Source organism: Anser anser (genome assembly GCF_964211835.1).
Source record: "Anser anser genome assembly, chromosome: 5".
Lineage (NCBI taxonomy): Eukaryota > Metazoa > Chordata > Aves > Anseriformes > Anatidae > Anser > Anser anser.
Genome location: NC_139725.1, coordinates 13,919,246 through 13,943,850, shown reverse-complemented (window position 1 = coordinate 13,943,850; position 24,605 = coordinate 13,919,246). Strand labels below are relative to the sequence as shown.

Sequence of the window (24,605 nt, the reverse complement as noted above, 5' to 3'; positions counted from 1 at the left end):
TGGGGGCTGCTGGAGACGTGCAAGCCTGCAGGCACCTCTATACCACTACCCTGCAGCATGGCACAGCCCCAGCCCGCTGTCACCGCTGTCCCCTTCCCATGCCCACTGCCACCGCCACAAAGCCTCCCTGATGCGAGCCGGAGCCCTGTGGCTGGGCTGGCTCGCTTGGGAACTGACTGGTGAGAAAAGGCGGTGTCCTCAGTGGGTTTTTCCATTGTCAGCCGAAGTGGAAAATATTTAAAATGCAAAGAAAACCCCAAACCGCAAGGCAGACTGAAAGGAAACAACACGGCCAGCAGGGTGAGTTTTTTTTAGAAGTTGAAAACTGCACAAATATAAGAAGGCTGCACTCTAATATGTACATTTTTTTTCAGTCCAAGCTGGTTGCATCAGCTGATAAGTCCTCGGATGTGACTTGTCATATTTGCCTGCCTCTTTCCTTCATGCTGGACAGGGCCCACGTCCAAATGCTAATGCCATGTGTCAGATCTCCTCTGGCATGAAGGAAAAAACAAAACATTGATTTTGGTTCCGGTGGGCTCGTACCTCATGTGTAGCTGGGAGTGGCCAGTAACTTCCCTGCTACATCTCCCCTCAGTGCAACCAGACGAGCACTGACAGAAAGCCAGCAGCAAGCACCCTGAAGGGTAAATCCATTCCCTCAACCTAAGTCTTCTGCCAAGAACGTCGTGACATGGCTTGTCACGGGACATTTGCACACAGGTCCCGGGTGCATCTACCTGTCACTATTTTGACCTTAAGATTTTCCTTACTGACTCCCTCACGATTAGAGATTTTGACCTATTTCTGGTAGAAAACACTGTGTAGGTAGACAGTGCTGTTTTAACGGATCCCTTGTCTAATCAGACACAAACAATATTGTAGCAATAGCAGCAGCAATCCTGGACCTGGCTTCAGACCAGAAACGTTAAAGCCCTTTGATGCCCATGGTTCGGCAGTCAGCACGGAGAATAGTTGCTTGTGTCCAGAGCAGCAGAAAGGGTCAGGGGCCATGGCTCATTGCAGCAGCAGGGAAGTCCCTGGGGAGAACTGCTTGCCCTGGTCTTCTCCCCACCTGCATCTTTCTGGCCCAGGCACTGATGCTGTCAACTCAGCTTAAGTTCAAAAACAATCCTCTCTGCTTCCTTCCACAACAGGCCACGTGCTACAGGCTGCCACAGGCCTTTAAAGCAGCCTGGGCAGGGTGGAGGAGAGGAAGGGTAACAGTCCATTGAGGTGACAGAGACTTCCTGGGTGCCTGTCTCCTGTAAAGAGGTCTTGGAGTCAGTGAGAGGCCAAAAGGAGCCGGAGGAACAAAGAGACAAGCCAGTCAACGTGTGGACCTTAAAACCTGGAAGCACAGTGCAAACTGCAGGTGTCTCACCCACCGCGATCTCCCAGTCTGTGTCTGTAACACATTAGGGCAACTTTACTTGGTAAGTGTTTTTCTTCTTCTATACTGGTAAAGATATAGAAGCCCACGGGCTGTGGACCGTTTGACCCAGATGTCCTCTGGGTTCCTGGGAGAGGCCTGATAGTTCCTGCATGGGACAACGATAGCTTGTTTCTCATCAAGTGTGTGAAGTCACGAACTCAAATTTGAGAGTTTCTCCCAGATGAAAATTTCCCTCAGAAAGGCAAATGGTGACAAACACACTTGTTCCCAGCCTGGTAAATTGGACAGGCCCAGCCCGGGGTGTGATCTGGGAGTGAACGGATGAATGAATGAACAAACATACGTCAAAGCAGGGTGTGCAAGGCACCAGGTTGGCAGGGCATGAATTGCGGCTGCAAGGTTCCTGTGGGATAAATTTCCCAGGTGAAGATGTGAATATGAATGAATGAATCCCTAAAGGCTTCCATGGAGAAAGACGAATGTGACCTTGCTGGCAGAAATGCCAAAGTGTACTGACTGCCACTCTGGAGTCTGCTCTTCTTGTGCTCCCAGCTGTGTGAAGCACAGACTGCTGGAAAGCTGTCAAGACCATTCTCCCAGAGCCTCTTTCAGACTCAGAAAGCTTGAAATAAAGATGATAAGATCTACTCTCTGCACTGTCAAGGATCAAAGTCTATCGTGTTCCAACAAGCTTCTCTAAATCTTCATAGATCTGTGGTATCAAAGATGCTTGTCTAAGCGAACTTCTGAGCTGCGCGTAGTGCTACCTGACACCTGGTGGGCAGAAAGGGAGGAAATGCGTATCATTTTGAATTCTGGTCCTAATTTACATGATATTTTATAAGTGAGCAAAACTCATTTTCTCCAAGGATCTTATTAGATCTGGGAAATATAGATGACAATTTAAGGGAGTGGGAAAATCAAATTGGTGCGTTAAAGGCAAGCTAGAGAGGTTTTGATGAACCGATGTCTTTATCTCGTAGGGCAGAGATGGGACATGTAACTGCATAAACCACTAACCTGATCTTCTGGGCAGATGCTTCCTTCTAAGATGGCTTGGAGATATTACCACTCCTTCAAGACAAGTGTTTTTCAGCCCAACAGAGGTGGTACGTACAACGGATTTTTAGCTAAAGTATGCTGCCTAGAGCTAAGTGCCTGCAGTTTTGTCCTTTCCTGCCTGTTTCTCAAATAACTTACAAGTATAGTCATTCATTAAATACATAGCTTCCCCTCTACAGCACTGCAGTCTGCTCCTGCTGTAATGTATTACATACTACAGTGGTGAGTGTACTGAAATGGTAAGTCCCTGTGGCCCACATACAATTCCTTCCGCTACAGCAAGTGACAGTGACAGGTTGTTTAAGATCCATCAGCCACACTATATTTAGCATTTTTTGGATCGAGATTTGTCATGGAAGAACAAATTGTGTCGTTCACTAGAATAATCTCTCCCGCAAGGAGACACTTTGAACAATGGAAATACAATGAGTGCTATAATTACATAAACCGCAAACAATCAAATCACATCATATCGTTAGCTAAAACAATTTGTGCTAAATGACAAAGACTTAGGTACAGGTGCATATACCTAAGCATCTACTGAGAATATCTTTTCCAAAGCTGATGTTTTTGCTTCCTGCCACAGACACTTTGCGCCTTTTTTTGTTTCTTTGAAACCAGCACCAGCCCTAAACCAACCCCCACACGGACTGTGCAGGGTAAAGACCAACACAAGCTAATTGCATGGAGATTTACCCATCTTCTTGGTAGGATTTTGCTGACTGCTGGGAATTTGGAGTGGACAAATTTTTATTTGGAGACAGTTACAGAATTTCAATTGAACTGTAAATCAATTAAAATATAATTTCAAGTGGAAATTAAATTATAATTTCAGTTAAAATATAATTTCAATACATGCCATCTCCACACCCTGACTCTGTATTTTAGCATTATCTCCAGCTCCAGCATGTTGGTTTTTTTTAGGAACTTTTATTCCAGACAGCCCCAAACATTTGTCACTTTGTCTCTAACAGGCATAGGGATATCCTTTGCCTTTGCATACATTTGTTTCCTGAGAAGGCTGAAAAATTCTAAGAAACAAGCAACAGAAATTTCAGTTTATTTAGAGATTCTAAATTTTATGCTACCCATCTGTTTGCTAGGAAGCAACAGGTTTCAGGGGCTATTTAGAGCCTGCAAGGAGGTAAAATTTGCTGAGGTCTACCCACCTGGGACAGGTGTTATTTTTACCTGAAAATGGCAAAACTCTGTCAGGTGGAGTACCACCAGCAGAGCAGAAGGGCTAAGTGGTCCCCTTGGCAGGACCAGGGGCTGCAGCAAGTCCCAAAGGAAGGAATATGCTCAGCAGAAAGCCTGCTGGAAAATGCTCAGGGGATATTTTGTGCTGCACAACCAGAGCTTTAGGATAAGGCAAGGAAGTGGAAAAAAAAAACCCAGCACAGGAATAGGGTTCAGTTTTTGGAAGAAAAAACTTTATTCTGAGGCCTTTTGCGTTGGAGTGAGTAACTGAGTGAGGAGCAGAAGTGCCTTGCAGTGAGACCTGAGTCAGAGGAGCTTGTCTCTAAAAATACCAACTACTTCATTAGGCCTTGCATTGCAATAAAGCCAATGTGATTTTTCACTTAATGCTAGTCTATTGCTGCGAGTGGTTTGGGAGACTGGCAAAGCATCATCTTGCCTTTCTGCTGGGAGCAATAGGCTCAAACAGGGCTAACGCTGCATGCCCAGTGCGAGGCCAGCAATACCCAGCAGCCTGCAGGCTGTTCTGCTACCAGCGAGACTGGCTTCAGAGGCTGAAATATAGCAGAAAATGTGGATTTGGTAGAGCCCTCTCCCTACAGGGAGTAAGCACCTTCTGATACAAGCTGGCCAGGGAAAGACAGCTTAGATCATCGGGTCTCTCCCTGCAATTTTAAGAGTAAATATATTTCCATGCCTGGTTTAATAAGTTTTAAGGCTTAGAAAAAGTTTATTTGTTTGTTTGTTTATTTATTACACCCCCCCCCCCCGAACTTTTTATTTATTTTTTAAATTTATTTATTTTTTCACATTCAATGAGAAAAAAATTGAACCAGCCCAGGCTTGGTGCCCAGAACTGCTTCTGTGCACCATCAGACTCTTTTGGTATGAGGATGCTAGGGTTTCTAGCCTGATGGCCTCCTCCAGCCAAAATAGAAGAGTTCACGCTGGCCCTACCCCTACACCTGCAACTGATGCAGGGACGAGTTGGTAAACAGAATTTTGTTGTCTTTCCTCAGAAGATATAGGACCTGAACAAGGATCTAGGGGACATGGATCTGATTTCCTGCTCCACCACAAGCTTCCTAGGAGACACTGGGTAAATCCTGCAGCTTCCTTGCAGCCTGTCTGCCATCTGTGAAACAGTGCTTTTGTACCTTAAAGAGATGTGAGGGCAACTATGAAAAGAGGTCAAAAGCATGGCCTCTGTGATGCTGCTATAATGAGGGACACAACAATACATACAATAGAGTGTTCATTAATCATAATTGCTTGATGCTGTAATGGGAAAAAACCTGTTTCAGGAAAGATAAAAATATCTAAGGACAGCTAACTCAGATACACATAAGCAAGGGATGGAACAGATAGAAAGAGTTAGAGATTTACAAAGAATAGTGATATAGGAGAGAAAAACAATGGAAACAGGCAGGGATGAAAGCACTGTCTTTACTGATGTGATACCATCCTGCAGCTTCATGCTCCCCAGATGCATAAACCGCACAGTAAGGTCATCTTCAAGCATCTCTGGATTGTAAAGTAAGCAGTTTCCAGTACACAGGATGATCAAGTATTTCTGCATTTATGATCTGCTTTCTAGGACCCCAGGGTACTCTCTGGGCTTGCTTCCCCCTTAGAGTATCTCTGGGGTTTGAATGCATCTTTTATTCTTATATGCAAAGATAACAGCTGCTTTTCCCAGGCTTTCTTCCTCTCCTTTGTGTATGTGAAATTATCTTTCTCCCTGAAGAATTGCAACGAGGAAGAAAATGGCAAATTTAGGCTCCTTTCATTTTTTTTAACCCCTACATAAAAACAGCTTCCATCACTCCTGCCACACAGTCATGTTTCCCCTTAATGTGCATCCTCGGAGACACGTTTGTCCTTTTGGTAGGGAGACAGGGCCACAAACAGGAAAGGCATCCTAGCAATGACCTTGAGATAGAGTAGATTTATTTGCATGAGTGTATCACCAAGTACATATGATGTGTAAGATATATATGTGTGAGCAAAATACCGGTGGTGAAGAGGACTTTCTCTGAAGTTCTCAAAACTACTTAAAGCACCTTCTGCTTTGAAGAAAAAACTTCAAAGACGTGGAGGAGGTCCTGCCCTCTCTCACAAGAGCACTGTGAAATGCCTGTGCTACAGTGACAAAGCAGCATGTGTCCCTGCGGTGCAAGAAGCTCCAGTCAGGATCCAGCTGCTGGCCACCAAATGGTTCTTCCTTGGGCTCAGACACGGGACTCTGATGCAATTAATTTATTGCTGCTGTTCATCCTGGGCTGATTTCGAAGGAACCCTCTCTAGATAAAAAAGCTTTTGTGGGTCTCTCCACTGCTACTGATTAATAGCAAGCCAGGAAATACACTGGAGTGAGCAGAGCTCCATACCACTTTAATGTTGTGTAAAGAAGCAAATCTACAAGGGACAGGGCTGGCAGGAAACCTAAGGCTTCCCAATATGCAAGTCTGCTTTGCCATCTCCTGCCATCTGGCCAACTTTTTAGCTTTTTCTGTGGTCACAGATCTCCCAGTCCAGGATACTCTTTCTTGTCAATCTGTACATTTTGCTTTTAACTCAGTATTGAGTATTCTGTTTGTCACCAGCAAAGTCTCTGCAGGATGGGTTACTTTACTTAGAAAATCTTCTGGGAGACAAAGATGAGAATTATTTTTTGTGGTATCCGAACTGGTGCGACTTGTACTTTAATCATGAGAAAACATACCAGTGCTGATGGACAGGAAACCGATGGCTGAAACTGAAATGCTGCTGACTGGGCAGGCTCCCAGATCCCCCAGGTATGAGTCCTCTCCTACTTTGCTCAGCATGAGCCCAGGGCATAGCTGTGAGCTATACCGCTTCGTAGAGACTCAGACCCAACAGGGGAATCATCAAGCAAAAGAACACGAGTATCTAGAGACTGTTAGTGCTCATCGCTTTAAAATACCATATTTGAGGAAGGTAGTGAGTTTTTTTATTATTATTTTTTTTTCCTGTCTAAATGCCAAACCTGTTTAAAGGTTAATTCCAACTTTTTTTATCAATCCCCATCAAAAATCCCTTGACAGAGGACAGAAGGCCACCAACAACTTGAAGAGCACCTTTCCACTCTTGTCCCTTCTCCATGCTGTCCTCACCAGACCACCGGGACATCCCCAGCAGGGACCTGGGAAGTAGTCAGTGAGGTGACTTCAGTGGGGGGCTTTCAGCTGGAAGCTGCTGAAAACCAGTGATCACCCTACTCAGACTCATATATTTGGGTTTCTTTTTTTTTTTTTTTTTCCCACCTCTCAGTAACACGAGAGAGGGTGATGATATAAAAAATGAATGAGAAAAATAGGTGTGACCAAAGTATCCCAAATAATTCTGTAAGAACATGCCAGAATGGGATGGGAGCTGTCAAAAATTAGTGAAAGTAATGAATATTTGTCCTCTGGGAAGGTTCTGCCTGGACAAGGACGGCATATAGCATGTCTGTGTCCAGTGTATGGGCTGGCAGCTGACCACCCATTCTCACCTCTTTGGCATTCACCCACCTCTCTGATACACCTGAGGTACCCTTGTCAGTTCCCCAGGCACCTGGTTTATTGTTCGGTAGCTGAAGTTGACCTCCTGAATGGGCTGTTTGGAGGAAAGCTTGCTTCACAAATCCGCCATGCAGGCAAACGAGAGCAGAGGATGCTGAAACCACCACACTGCCTGGTGACACCACGCGGTGCTGCCGCAGCAGGAAATTATAGACCCTGTCACTTACTCGGATTTTTAAAAGGATTAAATTATTTTTTTTTTGTATGGATGGGATTTGCATGTGAAATGATACTCATTAGGAAATAATTATGAGATAAGGCCATCATTGTGCTTGCCGGCAAGGCTGCTTCCCATCTGCATCAGGAAGAAATCTATGCTTTCCCTCTCCTGGAAACACTCTTTGCTGGCAAGGTCATGATTTTGCTACCGGGCACCGTGTCAGGGCGGGGGGATGACCCAGCAGGACCCTTGACCTGTCCTGAAACGGGGTAAGACACGTCTGTGAGGGACCCTGCATCTGTCCAGCTCGGCTGTGGCCTGATGCGTGGCGGGTGCCTCGCCTGCGGCTTTCGCCTCCCAGGGAGATCCTGAGCAATGCTGGGTGCTCGCAGGCTGTCAGCCAGAGTGTTTCTCTCCAGAAGCTCTCCCTGCACGCTCTGCCAAGGGTTTCATGGTGCTCCTCCCATGGGCTGTGCATCAGCGGGGCCTGCAGAGAGGGACAACGGGGATGCAGGGAGCCCATGTGCGCTGTGAGCCGTCCTGGAGGCAGGAATAAGCCAGCAATGCCCAGCCTGGTGGAGCCTGGTGTCCCTCCAGGTGAAGTTGTTTTGCTCTGTCTCATCGTGAGAGCCTTGTGCCACTTGAATATGTTCTTTCAACACAAAACACCTGAACCCTCTCAATTTTTCCAGCAAGAGGAATAAAAAGGAAAGAGAGAGAAAAGAATGGCCCTGTGAGTACATTTAGAAGTGGAAAAGACCTTCTCTATGAGAAACAGGCATCAAAACACTATGAAACCTAGTGCTAAGAGCACTAGAGTAATGCTACCTTGGTTGCACACTGAGCTCCTGCAGAGTTTTTAGGAGAGGGCTTTAAAAAAACAAACAAACCTTATTGTGTCTCAGCCCAAATGTAACAACTCTAGAAGACCAGAAGAAATTATTCCGATCTAGCTTGTTCCCTGAAAATCCAGAAGATCTGGAGATTTTTTCCTGCAAGTAATTGGAGGCAAATGAGTGTTTTCCCCAGAGTCACTGAGTTTCACATAAGACACAGACTGGCAAGATATATATTTCTATGTGTAGAGGAAATCTGTGCAAGACAAGCTAACGTACATGTGCACCTCCTCTCCACGTGCAGAGAAGCTCTGGGTGGCAGCCAGCTGCCTGGTTGGCTCCCTGTCCCATCCCAGCAGCTCCTGGCCCTGTGGCATCTGAAAGAGCTTGCAAAGGTCTGTGTGGGCTTGTCTGCAGGTGTCCCAGAGAGAATCCATACAAACAGTATAGAAAAGAAGATAGAAAGGAGAGATGCAACCTCCTGCGGGAGCACTGGCATGAAATCCATGTGAGGGGAGTACCACCATGGTACCACCTGCCCCGGGGCAGGGTTAGCGCCAGGGTCTGCTTCCCATCAGCCTGCTTTGCAAATGATAGGGAAAAAAAAATGAAAATAATGTCCTGTTCAACAACACTATGAATGGCATTACTAGCAGTGCACAGTTCTCAGGGAAAGGCAGAGACGAGGAGGGGCTGCAAGCTCCTCCGCTTTCCTCTGGCAGAAGTGATCTGTGCCTCTTCAGCAAGGTGCAATTTAGGTGTAAAATGTTTCGTCTCTCTTTCGGGTGGTAATGCAAGGAGTGAAGTGATATGGAATTTGGCCCGGAGAATTCATTCAGTAATAAATAATGGATCGCTTTTCATTTGAAGTAGACACATTACCATGACAATGCAGCGACAGAGACAGGGGTGTAGGAGAAGCCTGCCAATGCAGGGATGATCTGTCTCTGGAGCAGAGCAAGTCAGAGCACAGGGATGTGCAGTGAACACGAAACCCTGCTACCCGAGGATCGGGACCACCCTCAGCATCCTCCAGGTGCCAGCAGCCCCCTTCCTCTCCTTGTCACCCCCTTTAGATGAGCCTCACCTGCATGTGGTGATCTCCTGATGTCTACCAAGGAGCGCTCACAGGCAGCAGGTCGGTCACCAAGTGTACCATACCTGCTGGGAGACATGCAGAGCGAGGCCAGAAAAAAACTGGGATGCCCTGTAATGAGAAGAAAGGACTTTGGGGAGAACTTATGTCCCAGGAGGGAACTAACGTGAAGTGCTGGGGACAAGTTGCGCATATTTGAGACTTTGCTACGGATGGGAACCTGCAAACAAACAGTCTGAGGAGAAGTAAAACAGTTAGGATGTCTCCGAGAGAAAGGCAGATCACAACTTGGCACAAAGCTGCCTTTGTTGGCAGTGCATAATTGATGTGAAATAAATTACAAGCCAAAAAAAAAGAAATCAGCCTGTTCTTCGGGGCACTGCCTCTAATGGGGGTTGAACGCTTTCTATTTCTGGCTGAATTATTCTGATGTGTGAAGCGTGACAGATTGAATTGCTGCCCAGCATCTTATTAGGTTTATTTACTAAAAGGCAAAAAGCACGGAAAGACAAGATAATCATACCCGATTTCTGCCTCTCCTCCCCACTGTCACCCTCACCCAAGAGTGCAGCAGCACACTGCTAATTTTATTAGGGATCCCTGAGAAACACAGGTGGCAATCAGAGGCAGGGACCCTCGACTGTCAGGATGTGTCACCACAGCATCGCTGACAGATGCCCTGCTGCTGTCCCAGAGGTCGGGTGGCAAAGATGCTCTTGGTGGGACGCAGCTTGTACCCCATGGGGTGAGGCAGGAGAAGCACAGCCGGGATGCCAATGCTCTGTCCCGCCCGCTGAAGCCCACATAGTCACCCTGGGGGAGTCAGAGAATAGGGAGAGGGCTGGGAGATGGGCAGCTTCTCCCCTTTTTCATGTCTTTGAGGGCAAATTCAGACTAAATCCCTTCTAGTGGGAGGCTGTTCCGCTCTGTACCCAGACTTCCCCATTCAGAGAGTCCCCAGGTGCTTCAGATGCTGTCCTCACAGCCACACTCCATGGATAAAATTACATCTGCATGTGAACCTAGAGCTCCCAAAATGAGGATATATGCTTATTAAAAACATATTTATTACTTTAAAGAAGTCCTCAAGCAGCATTATTATTAGCTGGTGATATTGCTGTTTGCTCCCCATTGCCTGTAGTGCTCTTTCAGAAGTCTGAAAAGAACATTTCTTTCCCTGCCAATTTTCTCTTCTGGCTTCGCTACACACTTAATGGTTAGTAGCAGTGCTGTTCACGACTGTTATTTCTGAGGAATTCGGGGCTGTGACAGGAACAGTGTATGTACAAGCTCTCAGGCGATGCTTTTGCAGAGTTTCGTTCCATTTCGTACCTAGATGAGGCCCTCAGCCTGCAAAGAAGGAAAGATGTTCTTCTGACCCCGAACAGAGTCCTTCCCCATGCCAGCAGGAAGGTACCCGAGGACAGCTCCTGGCAAGGCACCCACCCCACCCGTGCTTTAATCCACAGATGAATTGCACAGGACCTGCTATGTGTGTGCGGCCTGCCTGCAGAGTGCCCTGCCCAGCAGAGATGGGGCAGGAAGCAGGGACCACACGTCCTCACAGCACCAGGCAGACAGAAGGAAAAGGGCAGGCAAAACTCTGTCCCCAAGGAAAAATTGAGGACCCTTTCTTTAAAATATCAAACAATGTATGAGCATGTTTCATCTCCACTCCAGACTTGCACCCCTGTGCTGTTTGGAAAAGATTCCCCGTCTTATGTCGCTAATGCAATTCTGTCTGTAAGCATGAGCTCATCTCAGGGAGACAAATGCATTACCAGCATAACCGAGTTTTCTGCAGCACTCTGGCTCATGGGCTCAGATCCGTCATTTCATTCAAAATATGCCGGGTACAGGATTTAAGTGAGTGTGCTTTTGGGCGAAGGTTAAAGAACAAAGCTGGCGTTTTCCTCCAGCTGTCCTTCAGACCCTGATCCTGGAGCAGACGTTGGATCTCAGGTTGCACTCGGTCTCTTCTATACCAAAACAAATGTAATTAAAAACATTGGCCATGCGATGAACCAGAAAGAGCAAACGTCTTAACTCTGTTTGCCCATACCTGAGATAAATGTTGTAACCACTGGGCTTTTTGATATTTCTGCAGGATTTATAACTCCTGGCTGTGCACTATGTGTTTGGAGGAGGGGCTGGTGTTATGTTTTTTCTTTCTTTATTTTTTTTTCCATCTTTAAACAGCTCTATGTTTGATCCCATGTGAAACAAATAGATTGAAAAATGACTTTTTTTTTTTTTTGTGAAAAGGCAGGTCTAGTGGGTAAATTAGATTTCTTCACTATTAAGTTACAGGGAAAAAATAAAAAACAAAAACAGAAGAATGAATCACAGGAAAGGCTAAGTGACCAGTGAAAGGCAGTGATGCTGTTAAAAGAAAAGACAGCCCATTTATATCGGTGGCTTTGGGAAGTTTGGTGACTTTCATTCGCCTAAAAGGTAGGAACCTAACTTTAGGTGCCCACGTTCAAGCATTTTGCCCAGTGTGCTTTGGGAATAGTCCCAGTTCTTTCAGAAGCCATGCCACCTCAATGTTATCTCAGAGGCCAGTATAGGTTGGATGGGACCTCTGGAGATCACCCAGAGCTTAGGTCAGGTTTCTGGGCCTTTGTCCAGCCAAGCTGTGAGCATTTCCAAGGATGAAGATCTCATGACCATGTCAGCTGGGCAGCCTGATGCAGTGCTGCACTATTTGCCACTCCCTTTATGAAAAGACCACAACAAACAGAAGCTGTCCATCTATCAGAGAAATTCAGCTGTCATTCTATAAATGTAAGTCCTGTGGCTAGGACCCAGGCGCTGCTCCCTCCCCTCAGTCCCAGGAGCCTGCTCTCCCAGGAGACTGCCCTTTAAACACCACTGCCATGGCAATATCTCAGGCAGGTACAGGGGAGGATGTCCCAGATTGTAGAAACATATTGAAACGTGCATGGGATGGACTGGTTTTGTGTGATTTTGTCCCACTCCCGCTCACCTCTGGGGCTGATGGCAGCTGATTCAGGAGCAGGGGTGGTGAGGGTCCCACTGCCAGGGGGCCTGACGCTGGGCAGGGATGGTGTGACATTTGCCTATGGCCCATTCCCTCAGCAGTTTTCTGGTTGTTTAAAATTCCCTGTGGCACTTCCAGCATTTAGATGAAGGAATTTAGCTGCAGGATGGGTTTAGTGCCCATCACCGCAGTATGTTTAGCACAATGCAGGAAGACATAAACAAGTGCTGTTTAAAATACTCTGCTGTCCTGGGTGGTCTTCATCCTTCCACACAGAAGTGTGGTGGTTTCACTCGGGTGGGTGGCTGAGCTCCACCACAACCGTTCTCTCACTCCCTCTCCTCAAAGAGGAACGGGGAGAAAATACGATGAAAAGGGCTCAAGGGTTGAGATAACGATGAGGAGATCGCACAGTAAGTATCGTGACGGGCAAAACAGACTCAGCGTAGGGTGATAGTAAGATTTATTACCTATTACTAACAAGCTAGAGAAGTGAGAAACAAAGGAAAGAAACAAAAAGCACCTTCCCCCCCATCCACCCTCTTCCACCTCCTCCCCCCCCCCCCAAGCGGCGCAGGAGAACGGGGGAATGGGGGTTACGGTCAGTCTGTAGCGCTTCTTCTCCGCTGCTCCTTCTCGGTCACTCTCGTCCCCTGTGCTGTGGGTTCCCTCCCACGGGATGCAGTCCTTGCTGAACTGATCCGGCGTGGGCTGCCCACAGGCAGCAGCTCTTCAAGAACTGCTCCAGATATGGGTCCGTACCACGGGGTCCATCCCTCAGGAGCAAACTGCTCCAACCTGGATCCCCCACGGGCAGCAGCTCCTGCCAGGTCACCTGCTCCTGCGTGGGCTCCTCTCCACGGGCTGCAGGTCTGGCCCGGAATCTGCTCCGGCAGGGGTCTTCCACAGGCCGCAGCCTCCGTCGGTGCAGGTCCACCTGCTCCACTGTGGTCTCCTCCACGGGCTGCAGCGTGGAACCCTGCTCCACCGTGGTACTCCATGGGCTGCAGGGGGACAGCCTGCTTCACCATGGTCCTCACCACAGGCCGCAGGGGACTTCTGCTCCGGCGCCTGGAGCACCTCTCCCCCTCCTTCTTCACTGACCTTGGTGCCTCCAAGGCTGTTCCTCACTCCTCTCACTGCGCTGTGTGTGGCGCAGCATTTTTTTTCCCCTGTCTTAAATATGCTGTCACAGAGGCGCAAAACAACATCACTTATTGGCTCAGCTCTGGTCAGGAGTGGGGCCCTTACCAAACATGGGGCAGCTTCTAGATCCTTCTCACAGAAGCCACCCCTATGGCCCCCTGCTACCAAAGCCTTGCCACATAAACCCACTACAAGAAGGCACCAACTAAGCAACCAAAAAATGCCCAATAAATTGTGTTTTGCATTGTTCTCTAACTACAGTTAAATATAAGGTCTGAGGGAGGAAAATTCCCAGAGATTAGCACCTGCTGCAGTCAGCAGCCAGCACCCCTGCTGCACCCTGCCAGCCCCATCACAACCAAAGATGACCGATGAACGAGCCAAGATCTCAGGACCATGAGAGCTCTTGAACTGCATCTCCAAGTGTTTGGGCAGCCACTGCAGTTCAGAGAGGAGGAGGTGATGCTTTGAGCCTCTGCAGTGCAGGACAACCCCTGCCTCCCCTGCTGACTGGAGCTACTGAGACATTCGAAGTCTGAGGTTGGGCGCAATGTATTTACATTGCAACCCAGTAGCCTATGTCAGTCTCATGGCTCTGAGGGACACAACTGATGTGGAGATAGAAAGGGACCATTGAGGGTCTTCTTCACTGCTCAGAGTTCTCACAGGTTTCTAAACTCAGAAAACTTGACGTATGGTCTCTGAAGCATCCTAATGCCCTCATTTTTTGAAGAGAGAAGTACAATCACTATTGCATGTGTAGTTATTGCAATATAGCCTTGTCTGTGAGAGCTGAAGACACATATCTGGACTAATTTAAAACAGATTTTTTTGGCCTTAAACTTACATTTCTATTGCACTATAGTCTACCCAGACTGTGGGTGACAAGACAGTGTTAATAACTCATTTCAAGCCTCCCATCCTTCTTCATATTAATGACTCTTTTTCTTTCTAATAGTATTTTACAGGTAGAAGAGATCAAACATAGGTGTATAGCCATGAAGCTAAAAGCCTGCAGAAAACAAAAAAAGTGCATAAAATTAGATTATATCTGAGAAAAACTGTCCTACTCACAAGCATTTTCACTCGCTGGTTTTGTTAGTTGCATATGCAAAATGGTGGGATAGCAAGAGGAAGAGGAGGGCCATGTTTTTTGTTTGACTCACTCCTGTGCAAGACAGAGTGCCTGTGGTTATTTGTCTAAATGTCTTTCACATGGACAAAGCAAGATCAGGACTCAAACCACAACTCCTGTTATATTCATTCACATACAGTTGCGTGGGGAGCCAGGGCTTGAGGGACTGCTCTGCCAGCATTTCCCAAAGGTCAGGGTCCAAGTCCTGGATTCAGGTTTTGAGGTGGTTTTTTTTTGCATGCTGGCACATGTAGTCTTTAGATTACTTTTCAAGCCTAAGAGCTAGCTAAGAGGTCGAGTAGAGGCAGCCAGAGATATTTCTCCAGGGCGGTTCTGCATTGGATTTTCCTGTGCTATTTGTGAGCCTGGAGAGCTGCCGCCCTCCCAGAACAGCTGCTATTTCATACACTGGGAAATATTTCTTAATGATTTAGCTCTGTTAATGCAGCTTTTATTATAATTGAATGCTATAGCATATGTATCTACCTGAAAATTATGTTCACCATGGGTCCACCATTATATAGGCCAATCCCTCATTAAAGGAAGGAGCTAAAGGAAAGCAAGCACCAGTGGCTGGTGATTGTGAGCAGTCAGAGCATAGTGTAAAAAAAAGCAGTGTTTGTAATTACAGTGCCAGCCTGCACAGCTGGGGAAAGATTGCTGCCACTGCAGACAAATAACATTAGTAAAATCTCATTTCACAAAAAACAATGAAGACTGCTACTGACAGAGAAGAAAATACAGTTAAAGCCTACACTCAGTCTGTCCTTTATGACCTATCAATAGCACAGGTTCTGGTTCTCAATACCTAAATTGGGTATATCGACCATCCCATGTACCCTTGTCAGAGACCCAGATTTACGCTGGCTGAAACTCACAATTGTGTGTCCCGTTTGTGTCAAAGGAGAAAACCTGGATCTACTGAGGTCATGGAGCAGTTTTGTGCCTGGTTTCAGAGGTGACCGATATTCACCCCATGCCTCTAAATCCTTCATTCACTCACTCATTCATTCAGGCCCACAGTGTGCTGACACCTTGAATGTGCTCCAGTCTGCACCCGAGTGCTGGAACAGTTCTTGCAATGGGATCTGAGGACATGAAGAAGGGAAACAATTAAATGCACTAGATCTCAGACAGGTGTTTGCTGGTCTGAAACTGAAATTGTTGGTCAAGACAGTCTGGCCAGACAGCTAAGCAGGTGGTCATGCTGAATTGCCATGTGCCTTCTGGTTTTAAAAGCTTAGAGTCTATAAATACAGAGGAGAAAATGGTGTGTGAATTATTTCAAAAGCATATGACAAAATTAATTATCCTTGAAGCAGAGCAATGCTTTGCATATCTTATCTGTCACAGTCTAATCAGATTACTTGTGTAAGAAACTGGGCAGTAAAATGGCACAGGCAAGCAGGACCCAGCATCCTGCAGAACTGGATGCAGAAGGATATTAGGGCTAGAGCCAAGCACCCTGGTTATTAATGCTGCCATAACTTTTGCTGAGCCTAAGAACAGCTCCAAGAATATACCAGGCATGTTGGGGTTTATCTGCACTGAGGTAAGAGACTGCTTTGAGCTCTGCTGGTCCTCTTTCTTAAGCATGTGCTAATCAACTCCGAGCAGATTTCCCTTGCCTGGGCTTAGCTCTGTCTTCCTTGGTCATCTCGTTGTCCTGAGAGCCCTCACCCTGGGGAGGCATTTCTTGCTTTGTCGCCTAAATCTGTTTTTGTTGCTGTGGTTCTCCCCTCACCCCTTGTGTGCTTCAGTCAGTGTGCTCTCCCTCCTCCTTCCTCACACCCTATGACTTTGCCAAGGCACATTTCTCCCTCTGCTGTCCTCAGAGTCAATTAGTCAAAGTCAATTGCCAAAGTATTCTGTTAGCTTCTTTCATCTTTCTTTCAACTTTCCCAGCTCACTGGTCTTTGTCACTGCTCCTCTCCAAGGGGCATGAGAAAAAAATGCGTTCTCTGACAGTGTCAGTGTGAGCTACTGTGAAGTATATTCTCTTTTTAAAATCAAGAAATAATTTTCCTGATTAAAAAAAAAAAAAAAAAAAAGAGAGAGAGATCTAAGAGACTTCCAAGATCTAGACCAAGGCACAGCATTTGCCTCCTTTTCTGGGCAGGTTTCAAGGTGATAGCTGTTTAAGATTAGGTGAGAAGTCCTTTTGATAAGCATCTGCAGAAACAAACTTTTCCATGACCAGTAACTGCCTTTCACTATTGTTTTTAATAACCACAGGAACAGATTTTCCTCCAGAAATGTACAGGCTGCAAGAAAAGCAGCACTCACCTTTCTGGGCTGTCTCTGAGCATCAGGGAGCAGCAGCGCTGTTGGGTCAGTCCAGGAGAGCCCTGAACTGATTGAACCACCTGGGAAAAGATAATCCCTGCTGCTGCCCTGCAGCTGAGGCAGCGGGGACACATCGCTCAGTGCACTGAAATGCATTCCTGGTAGAGAGCCCAGCACAAGCTGTTCTTCTTCCCATTGGGAAGGTGAGGGAGGGGAGGAAACCCTTGGTTTTTTGTTTTGTTTTGTTTTGTTTGTTTTGTTTTAATATCTGCCCTTTGATGCTACTTGCTATTAACGATGGCTGATTTGTCAAGGGTGCTTATCCCCGTGCAGATGTAGTGCATGGAAGTTGCAGAGCAGGAGGAAGAGAGGCTAGCTGGAGAGCAGCTGAGAGCTGACACACTGGCTCTGCGTGGTGACAAAACTGAACTCCCTGATTTAGATGTTCACACATGAGCCGAAGCAATAGTTCTCCAAATGGAGCTGTTGAGGCAGATGAGGGATACAGAAATGCAGAAGGGAGCACTGGCACACATGAAGAACACAATCCCCTTGTCCATAGCTCATAGCAACACACACAGGGAGCAACTGCAGAGGCTGAGCAAACAGCAAGCTGTCAAACGGTGCCAAATTTTAAGGCTGTCTCCTTGCAACTCCATCCCAGGTATCCCAGATGTATCTCTGCCCACTCCTTTGAAGAACATTCAGCACAGCCAAGCTGGGGCCTTGTTAACCACCTCTTCAGCTGCCGCATCCTCCTGTATGTAAGGAGCTACTTCAGCACAGCTCATCTGCCCAGTTTTAAAAGTGATGCAGAATCTCATTCCCTCCACATGCACTTATTTCATGCTCAGTCTTCTATTGAATTAACCTTCCTGCTGGATGTTATTAGGATTGTCAGGGTAGCTCATTCTCATAGATGCTGTTTTGCAAAAGCCACCGGCACTGTTGCTCCTTCCTAGGGTGATGCTGAATGGAAGGCTGCGAGTAAAAGCAGCAGCAGTTGCACCAGCTTAGTGCTACATTTATGCTAGTAAAGCACATAGAGGACAAAACTGAGAGTTATCCGTGCTCATCATTAAAGAGAGACCAGGAGGAACTGAAGAAACCTGCCATTTGCAACCAAATGGATCATTCCTACGTGTGTCACCAAGCATTAAAGGTCTCCAGAAGTTTGGCAAAATGGCTGCCACCCCTGCAACCCACAGACACGTTCAGTGTTTACTGGCAATTTAAAGGCAAGTCTTGCTTGTTAAGGCTGCTCGTCTTTGATGAAGACCTTCAAAAAGTTATCTTAATCTCTCTGTCCCTTAGTGCAATGGTAGGACCCTTCCGCTGCTCCAGTGCTGGAGGTAAAAATCAGCTGCTGCTGAGGCCCATTGCAGGATTTGTGTCAAGTTCTTCTCCTCTCTCCTCCTGCCAACGTTAGTTCCCAAAAGCTCTCACAATCCATGGTGACAGGGAGAGGAAAATAATGGAAAGAAAACACTGCTCCTTAGTGGTAACACACAGGAAAGGTGCAGGGAGTCTTTTTCTTTTCTAACTACAGTAAATGCAATGCATATAATTATTGTATTCACTTGAAATATAGCATTTGTTGAGCATGCCAGGATGCTGTGATGGCTCAGTGCTGAGGTCCTGCTGAGCTCCCAGATGAAGCAGGGACAATGTTGTGCTCCAGCAAAGAGCGAAAGAGTCTAAACACAGCAAGGATTGGCCTGAGGAGGTAAAAGAAACTGACCTGCATTACTGGGAATGCAAGAAAATAAACAGAGGAGGCAAAAAGAGCGATCCTAAGCCACGCTGCTAAGTTCCCCCCGTGATGACACACCTCCCCAGGAGAGCTGGGCCATAAAAAATGTTTTGCTTTTTTTTTCTTTTCCAGAAGGTACCAGCTAACATTTGCCATCAGGAAGGCAGCCTCCCAAATAATACCGCAGCCCAGGTTCGCACACAGAGTGGAAGCCCAGCTGGGTGGTTTCCCTTTTCAACAGATTTCTTTAACACATGGGTATTTTTTCACCACTATCATCAGTGTTTAGCAAATGACAGATCTGCTGGAGTGCCTCGCAGACGGTTTTGATTCACTCAGGGCCCAGCTCTGTTTCCCTGAATCATAGCTGCTGGGGACAGAAAACACCATTTCCTCCATCTGTCAGGCACAGAAGTGCTTCTTTTCCACCCAAGAATATATTTTTCCAACATTTGGTTCCTCTGTTTTATAAGCCTAAAGTGAGGAGGCTGTCCCTGTTCCCCTGTGGTCTTCTACCAGCACCTCACACACATCTGGTTTGGCCTAGCCCTACCATTTCTGACCTGGGAGAAGTTCCTCAGCCAGACGTTTGTGTCTCTTCAGCCAGTGCTACTCTCACCAGCTGCAGTGCTAGCAGCTTTAAGGGGTAGCTCTCTGATTCTTTTGCACCCAGTACAATTTCAAAGTGTTTGCTGGACAGAAGGACCCCTTGTCAGCTGTTGAAATAAGGGTAGATCTTTTAGCTCTTCCATAAAAATGTTCTTCTGTACGTCCCACCTCCATTTCAAAGGAAGATGAGGATCACCAGCCCTGTCCTGTTGATGCATAAGGACACCAGAATTATTCTCCTGAAATCATATAGCCATGGCCAAAAGCGGACCGGCCCTTTGAACCCTTTGACCATGCTCTGTCCCTCTGATCCCTCCCCAGGACTCGGGGACCTGCTTACTGCTCGTGCTAGGCTGCGGTACTCTTCCGTCTCCTTGTTCTGTGGTGAATGGTGTCGATCTCTGGTGCTACCTTTGCCCAAGTCACATATAAATTTGTCCCAGTATCAAGCCTGCTGTTTGCACAGGCCATTCATTAGGGATAAGTAGAGCAGGGAGCAATGAATGTGACTAATTGCATATAATTATAGATCCCAATTCTCTTCCTATGCTGTATGTGTGTGTCTGTTTATAGGGCAATTACACAGCAAATAGGATGCAATTAGAGTGATCTATGCTGAAGGGCTGCACTTTTATCACTGAGTGCTGAACTGGACAGACTCCAAAAGGGGATGCCATTGCCTTTCACTGGAGTTCCCCCAGAATCAAGATCTGGAGTCAGGTTCTTCAGTTTCAGCCCAGACCCTTGAAGGTAATTTTCACAAGTTTTCCTTGTTCTACCACCCCTGCTGCAAACAGATGTCTCAGTAACGCGCTGCCTGTGCTAATTTTCCTCTTCTCCTAGTTTTGCTTTTTCTGCCATTCCTTTCCTCTAGGTTTAAGCATATGTTCTACTCAGAAACATGTGTCGCAGCTTCGGGTCAGGGTCCTGCTAAGACAGGTTTTGGATGCCAGCCTGCATAGGTGGTGAGCGACTAGCTGATGCCAGATGTTCACACTGTTCCCTGCACAAAATGAGTTTGCAGGTCCTGGTGTCAACAAAAAAAAGCACTGTATGTAGCTGCAGTTACAATGGGAGTCCAAGAGGAGTGGAAGATGCCTTGGTCTCCTGGCCTTGCTTGCCAGACTAGAAGAGGCCATCTATTTTTAAAGCAGTCAGCAGAGGGTATGTAAACTGGTTGGAGCTCCTAAACGCGGCTTCACTATGAATGTCAGGAAATAAGCATGAAGCTAGGAGAGTACTGGGAAGGAAGCACTCCCTGTGCTGCCTTTTGTCTCTGTTCAGTGGAGAAACAGACATCAAGTCCCCTCAGTTGTCAATCCAGCACTTTTTACCATAACTAGCATCCTGAGCAGTACAGATGATGTTAGGTCAATAAAACCTCTGCTAAGAATAGCTGTGCAAACATTGCTTTGGGCCCTCTACAACGTTTACCTGTGAACTTCCCTTCATAGTAAGGAACTTGAAAAGGAGAATGGTCGTGGGGTTGCTAGCCCTGGCAATACTATTCAACTGGTCTGCATTTGCTGTGGTGAGAAAGCAAAATGATAATACTCAGAAGGGTACCCATGGTCACAGGCAAATCCAGGGCTGAGGAAAAGGAGCTTTTCTGTGAGAAAATCTGTGAGCGATCTCCATCTCCACTGGAAAAAAAAAATAAATATCTGAATGACAAAGCCCTGTCCAAGTCCATTTAAAACCCAGAGATCAGCTTTTAACTTGGGTCATGGCTTGGGTCATGTCTTGGCTCAGCCACTTCATCTCTGGAAAAGAGCTGGAATGATGTATAACACCCAGCAAGCATAAATTCAAGATTTAATCACGTACACATAGGAGCTTGAGCTGGACAAGACTAGCAACCACATACTTTCATAGGCTTGATCAATCTCAGCTTCTGGGAATGAAAAATGGAGGTTTTCTTTCAGTAGGCTGCAGTTCAGTGCATAGATAATGGCTTTAACAAGAAAGTGCCTTGTTTAGGGATGTTTCTTTCCCTCCCCAGTGATTGCTCTCTGATGGAGCAGTTAAGGACTTTGGCTTGGGTAGGCAGCTGAGAAAGGAAAAACAACCCCGATGTATCTATCAAGAGAACCACAATAGCCCGAGATACTGTGTAGTCCTGCCACAGTGCTCACAGGGGAGAAGATTTGCTTACCGTAGAGGAACCAACAGAACAAAAGGATGTGAAACTGAAATGGCATTAGGGCATCAGAATAATAATTGCAATCATTTTCATTGTCAGACTAAATAAGGATAGAAGTGTTAAAAAGCAAACTGTAACTCACACTAAACTGCATACCCGTTGCATCAAAGTCCCCAAATCTCTGACTTCAGAGGAAGTTCAGAATATTACACTTCATGTCAGGACTGAAATTTTTGAAATTACTTCAAAACCACTCCTGAAATGATACTATTACACAGTCAGAGGCATTACAGCGGCTGCACAGACTCATGCAGAATCCTCTGTGTGTTTGTTCGAACCCAAGCCACAGCCAGGACAGGACTGCTCCCTAGGTACGTGTTGTTTCTAAACTGAGGTGATCAAAAAGCATTAGTGACTTTGGATGTTAGGTAAACCCAGTCTCTGAACATCTGAAAGCCCAGCACTACTTTGAAACTCTGCGAGCTGTGAACCACCTGAATATGAGAATGCACAGTGACCTCTTAAGAAGTGCAGGGGCTTGACCTGAGCCAAGTCTGGCACGGCAGGTTGTCATCTTAATTCATGACCTTCTCAGCCTGTTCTGTCTTGTTCCCTTTTCAGAAAGGTTTGTTGATTTCAATCCACCTACCTCAGATGGCTCAGCATGTCTGGAACCTTCTACCACATGCCCTGCCAGCCCCAGCGAAACTGCCTGACATGCTGAGATTAGCTGTGAAACTGCTTTTTGGCACTAAATGGCAAACCCCTTCTTGCCTGACTGAAAGATGATACCTTATTTTCCCCAGGGAATATTTCTTTTTTTTTTTTTTTTTTTAATATAAGCACTGAATGGCTCTTGATGATCCTTCAAAGATTTGCATAGCAGGAGAGGAAAAAAAAAAAAAAGTAAAGAAATAATATGTTAGCCAAGAAACTGACAAAACCTTATGAAAGAAAGCATGAGAGCACTCAGAGGGACTCTAACGTGAGGTCTTCTGCAGCTCCTGTCATTGTGTATTCAAAAATAAAAACTGGATTATTGTCACTTGTTAGAGCACGTTTTTCCTTGAAACTCTCCTGACTAGAGGTTTTCTGTCCCTAGCCCAGGCAGAGCTGTTGTAGGGAGTGCTGAAATTCCATCCCTATGACAGTCATGCCTAGAAGACCTGGGTGTATGCTTTGTGGTTGTAAAAGATTTACGTTCTTGCCAGCAAATGTCCAGTTAGAGGGCTATCCATGAAGCCTAATGAATCTAATGTCCCTCCTCAAGGAGTTTTTTTCAATGATTGTAGAGGGACCCTGAATAAATCACCTTTCTTATCCCATCTGTAGAGTCCACGCTGTCATGACTGCAGTGATTCAAGCAACTCATCCTCTATTGCAGTGATACCTTCCCCCTTGCTTCACAGTCAGCATTAAGTGATCAAAGTGACTTTGTCACAGCTCATCAAGACTGGGAGTGGCAATCTGGAATTGAAAGATTTTATCTCTTGTGCCCAGCAGCACTACTGTCAGTCTCGGTGTTCATTTCAGAGGTGCTCAAATGCACAGGTAATCAGGGCAGGCTGGTTGCAGAGAAGCTCAGCAAAGAGCTGCAGTGTCTCTGGGATGACATTTTTCCTCTGAAAGGAGTGAATTCCCTGCCATGGCACTCTGGATATGTTTTATCTATTTCCCACAAATATTTGAAGAAAGCACATAAAGAAAAGCTTTCATAGAGAAAATGTCATGCATCTGTTTGTGCAGGGCACATTCTCACAGCTATCCCAAAATACTGGAGGGCAGAGGGGGGAGCAGGCAGTTGAGGGATGTGGGTATCATGCTTGCCTGGGAAGAAAAACAGCAGCATACCCACATTCCCACAGTGCAAGCATTTGAAAGTCATTAATCGGCACAGTTAGAGACTGTCCATTTTGAGAGTGTCCATTCCGAAGTATTCACAGGACCCATTTGGCAAGCATTTCAATAAATAAAAAAATAAATAAATAAATAGCTTTTGGTGTTTCACGGATTCAAAAGGAAATGAAATTCTTCCAATAAATGGATCTTAGAAACGAGTTCAGGCTTATTATACCAAGGGGTCAGAAAAACACCTATGAATATCTCCATTTGGGAGATAGATAATAAAATAGGAGATAGATACTAAAATATGGAGATAGATATTAAAATCTAGATTATCTTCTAGTAAGCCTAAAACGAGTAGTCTGTAGCTTTGTATTATAGAGGAAAATGTTTATAACTACTAACCAGAGAATGTTATACGAATATGAGTAGTAGTTTAGCATGAATGAGAAACTGTAACAGGCATCTTACACCATCTTTGTTTTAATTAAGCAAAGTGGAATTTAGATGATGGACAAATACTGGAGGTGAGAGACAGAGATGAGTCAGGACCTTCCAGGAGAAAAAGGTCAAAAGAGCCAAATTGCTGGCAAGTACCAATAGACATACTTTTTACCTTATTTAGGCTAAGGCAAGATGGTAGGAACATTATTAGCTCATCTGAAGTTCAATATTTTATATTATTGATTAAGATCATAAAAACAGGGTCTTGCATTGAAACTGAGTTCCTCTGACCTTGCACCTGCATCCCTGAGCAGGTCCCCAGCTGTAGTAGCTGAGCCTTCCTAGAATCTAATCTCTGAGCTTAGGTGAGGTAAGGCTTTCTTCTCAGTGAGGATTCCCTAGTACTCCACTGAATTAATCTTTTATTTTGATTATTTTTACATTTCTTTCCTACTCTCGTTCTATAACCACATCATCTCCGCTTCTGTCAATTCCCAACAGCCCAGCACACAATCTTGATGTGTCACCTCTGCAGTGCATTACTCTCTGCCCCTCGGCATACCACATGGCTAGATCATTGGGTTATCTTCTGCTTGCCTGTTTCCATGAAAGCCAGCTCTCTTTGAGGAGGCTCACTTGAACCTATGTGGCTTTTCAACTCATGTCTGGGGGTTAACACATCTCTCCTCTTGAGTGTCACCTTCCTTGATGCAGGAGAACTTTGCACTCTGTCCTTTTGGCATTAGGCAATTACTACCCAGCTCATTTCAGAGGTTTATGTTCTTTTTGTATAGCACTGCCTGGCTGATTTCTCCTTGCGTGGAGCATCATGTTATACCTCCAGCACGCACCTTTTAGCTCAGGAGCCCTCTCTTAAACCTGGTGCTTTGTAGCTGCCTCTGATAC

At 46.0% G+C, this 24,605-nt stretch overlaps 1 long non-coding RNA gene across 1 annotated transcript in view; it reads left to right on the top strand.

Moving 5' to 3' along the window:
- The first annotated feature begins 1,059 nt into the window (after positions 1-1,059).
- Positions 1,060-24,605, top strand: part of LOC310901236 — a 44,081-nt gene continuing 20,535 nt past the window's right edge. Inside the window, exons 1-3 of the long non-coding RNA XR_014585646.1 lie at positions 1,060-1,436; positions 2,380-2,505; positions 4,678-24,605. The exon at positions 4,678-24,605 is cut by the window's right edge and continues 12,237 nt beyond it. This is a non-coding gene — a long non-coding RNA (uncharacterized lncRNA). The remainder of the gene's footprint in view (positions 1,437-2,379; positions 2,506-4,677) is intronic.